The sequence below is a fragment of the Genypterus blacodes genome, unplaced genomic scaffold (assembly GCF_046128005.1).
Source record: "Genypterus blacodes isolate CSIRO-AG114 ecotype Tasmania unplaced genomic scaffold, CSIRO-AGI_Gbla_v1 ptg000072l_1, whole genome shotgun sequence".
Taxonomy (NCBI): domain Eukaryota; kingdom Metazoa; phylum Chordata; class Actinopteri; order Ophidiiformes; family Ophidiidae; genus Genypterus; species Genypterus blacodes.
This window is the reverse complement of record NW_027466882.1, coordinates 823643-827405: the sequence shown is the minus strand read 5'-3', so window position 1 is coordinate 827405 and position 3763 is coordinate 823643. Positions and strand designations below refer to the sequence as shown.

General features: G+C 40.7%; 1 non-coding gene across 1 annotated transcript; it reads right to left on the bottom strand.

The window, feature by feature from the left end:
• Positions 1-2558: 2558 nt before the first annotated feature.
• trnad-guc (transfer RNA aspartic acid (anticodon GUC)) lies at positions 2559-2630 on the bottom strand. The gene has a single exon. It is a non-coding gene; the product is annotated as a tRNA-Asp (tRNA).
• Between the last annotated feature and the right edge of the window lie 1133 nt (positions 2631-3763).

The window sequence follows — 3763 nt, the reverse complement described above, 5'->3', positions numbered from 1 at the left end:
TGTACACAGTGATCAAGACTGTCTGTTCATACTGAGATGTGTAATTGTGTATGAGTAATTACAGCATGGTGTCTACTGCTGAAACACTTGTTCCCAGCAGAAGCGCTTAACATTCTGTGAGACGGATGACGTGATAATATTAGATAATATTAGAATGAATTCCTCCACCTAAACATGTACTGCATGAATGGACAGGACTTCTTCAAGTGAGAAGATCAGCTAAGAGATAGCCACACAAAAATATCTTAGTTTAGTATTTATCTGGTTTTAAAGATTCTATTGCTGAGACACATCAAACATTCCTCATTTTCTTATTGGTTATGCTTTCTGGTCCTTATTGAAATTATCAACTGACAGATAGCATTGATCTGAATACAGACCTGTCTCTCTGAGGTGACTCTGTTTAGTCCAGGCGTCTAATCTTGCTTCGGAAAATCTGTTCAATTAATTCAAGACGAGTCTACGTCTAGCGCTATTGCAAAACACGTCTGTGAAACCCAAACTGAGTTTATCTACTTTAACGCTTTGAAAGCCATAACTGTGCCTGTGGGCAAAGAATATATTAGTTATGGAGTGGTAGAAAAATCTTCACAGTGCCTTTACTGCAATTTACTGACAAAATTATTCAGAGGGACATTAAAGACCTTTATCAGAATGCGTTGCAAGTGAGCAAGACAGATCACTCCCCCACAGAAGGGAAGAACATTCAACACGGAATGTGACTACATCCACAACATTCTGCTGTTTCATATTGGCTTTATAACTGATTGGCCAATTTCAAATACATAGAATGATAAATGATTTAATAACTGGCATATTGTGGATGAAAGTACAGCCTGCATATATTCACATGTGAAGCTATAAAGACTACGTGTTGGTCTGTGTCCGTTGGTTTGGCTGGCTGCTTCTTTGCTTGTTTACATTTTGGCAATATATACTGTATATATTGTATTAAAGTCCTCTGATATCGGACTATACTAATAGGACGTAATATACTATATATATATATACATATAGTAGTGGACAGTACCAATCTCCTCACAGCCCAAAGGTCGATAGCTTTGAAGCTTTGGCTTTGAAAGGGAGTTCAAAGCTAAAATGATTAAGAAAAATTCTGGCTTGTTGGGCCTGAGCGGACAAATGCACCCTGATAAGCACCTTCCTAGTGCTCTGTATTATTCATATACAGTCCTATGAAGAAATGCACCATTTTGTTAGCACACGGCATTAGAGAATGCATGTAAATGGATAACCTTTTGTTATTTCCAGTCAGTGTTTAAATAGGTCAAAACCATATTTATAAACTCCTGCATCCTCAAAAAATCCAGATGGTTAGATAAACTGTTAATTGTATCTTTGAATGATTGAACATTTGGTCTCAGGCTTAAGTTAGAAGTGTCATGAGCTCAGCACACTCACCAACCTAGAAAGGAAGCATTATGCTGGGACTCGCTGTGCTTATTGCCTAACACTAGTTTTGAACTTAGAGCCGGGAGCACAGGGTCCAGTTTGCTATTCTTAGCTCTCGTGGAATGCTTTTTCTCCGCCCTGTTATTTTGTTTGCTCTCCCTTCACTTCTACCATGTTAGGAAACTTGTGTTTGGCCTGGCTTGTCGTGGCCCGCTAAACAACTTGCCCGGAGGTCGTTACATGAGAGGGAGAGTCATGTTAAGGTGAATAACAAGTTGCCTGGCAGTTACTTGGAGGGGGAATCCCTGGATGTAACGGAAGCTAACTGATTGTTATGTGTCATTTTAAACCAAATTTAAATATTAACTTTTTGAATGACACTTTCTTCTTTATGTTCCACTGATATCTGCTTGTGAGAAACAAATGAGAAGTCCTTGTTCTTTCCCGTAAACAATCTGACATGGTTGTGTGTCACAGTTGATGATAATGAGCCACTGATGATGTCAAAGGCATTAACATGTGATGCTGGTTGACATTCTAAGAATGTTCTCACTGTTTCATAGAAGTTGCATCCGTGGCTTTTTATTTAGGTTCTGATGGCTCTCATTCAAAACCCTTAAAACAAATGAGGTTAAATTGCATGACAGAATGGAAAGACAGACACTATTGCACTGGAATGCATCTGTAAAGCAGGAGTGAAATACCCAGTTTGGGAAGCTGTAATAGTGGAGAAAAGAATATCAGTTAGTATGTTTACATGCACACTTACTTTGGTTTCACAGGGATTAAAGCAATGCAACTATTCTTTTCTCAAATGTATGTATAAACCTTAATGTGTAAATCGAAGTCTGCTTACTCAAAGGAACAGCCCGAGATTATGTGAATGCATTAATCTGAGTAGGCCGCCTCTGTGAGTATACTGTCATTACAGAACACATCATACACACAAATGCACCGGAGGGGGCTACGCAGGCAGCCAGCAGTCAGTGGCCGTGGAGCAGGTTGGGGTCCAGTGCCTTGCTCAAGGGCACCTCAGCAGTGTCACTTTGTCTACTGGGGGGACTCAAACCAGCTACTCTACGGTTCCCAAGCCGACTCCCCTAAGGACTCCACGGGACCGGAGCAACTGCTGCCTATAAAACATGATTCTCCCCGTCGGGGAATCGAACCCCGGTCTTCCGCGTGACAGGCGGAGATACTGTCCACTATACTAACGAGGAGGGATATGTGTGTTTGAATAGCACATAGTATTCACAAACTATTTAGCAAGACATTATTATTATTATAATTATTATTATTATGTCTGATTATACCCAAATTAAGGCAGTAAATGTTGAAGTCAATTTACACAGGCAAGTAAGTGATATAATTGGAGCAAAAAGGATATTGAGTCACTCTTTGCAGCACCGTTGGTCACCCTACATGAAAACACACTGTGCCAAATCTGTTAGACTGAAATAGGAAATTCACCCTTTACTATATGCACAGTTAGGAATTAATCAGTCAATTATGTCTGAATGTTCAGTTTACCAGGGCACTTTTTGTACCATTTTATTGTGTTTGAAGAAAAGAGATTTAGCTACTTTCTTGCTACAAATAGAACAGGTACAGAAATGTTAAACAATGCATGATGTTTATAAGCGTATATATAAATGAGCGTTGGTAGAAATCCTCAGAAGCATCACAATATACAACAACTCTGTTCAGCTAAAGGGAGCAACAGTTGAGAATACAAAGTGCAATGTTTCCAAAGAACATATTACTGAAAATGGAAGCCAAAAAACTTTGGCTTTGCAACTCAACAGCAGCATCAAAGCTTTTCTACCAGACAACAATGCAGCGAACAGCTCAAGGCCAACAGAATAACATTCAGTATTTAAATCTTTAATTTGAGACTCATTCCCATTTAAGTGTAATCACTTTCTATTTTCAGAATGTTCTGAGGCCGTACAAAATGTCCTGTTAGTCAGCTGCTTGTGGCTGATTGTTTTCTTTGTTCCTTGTCTTCCTCCTCCTCCAAAACACTGCCTGCCTGGAGTTCTTGGTATCCAGCAGAGTGATCACATGTCTCCCTGGCTTGAGTAAATCACACAGCACAGAGCAAGATGGGCTTGACAAAGGAAAATAGGCTGATAGGGAGACAGAAGAGTGGTGGTGGTGAGAGGGGGAGGGGAGGGGGAAAGGGGGTGGACAGGGTGGCATAGTGCACGTGTTTGAATTAGCCCTGCTCCCACCCATCCAGATAGAATGGGAGCACGTGGACATGGGAGGAGGAAGAGGAGTGGAGGGAGGGAGGCTGTCCGAAGGGAAAAACAGGCACCTCTGCAACAGGAGTCAACAACAAGGCTGCATG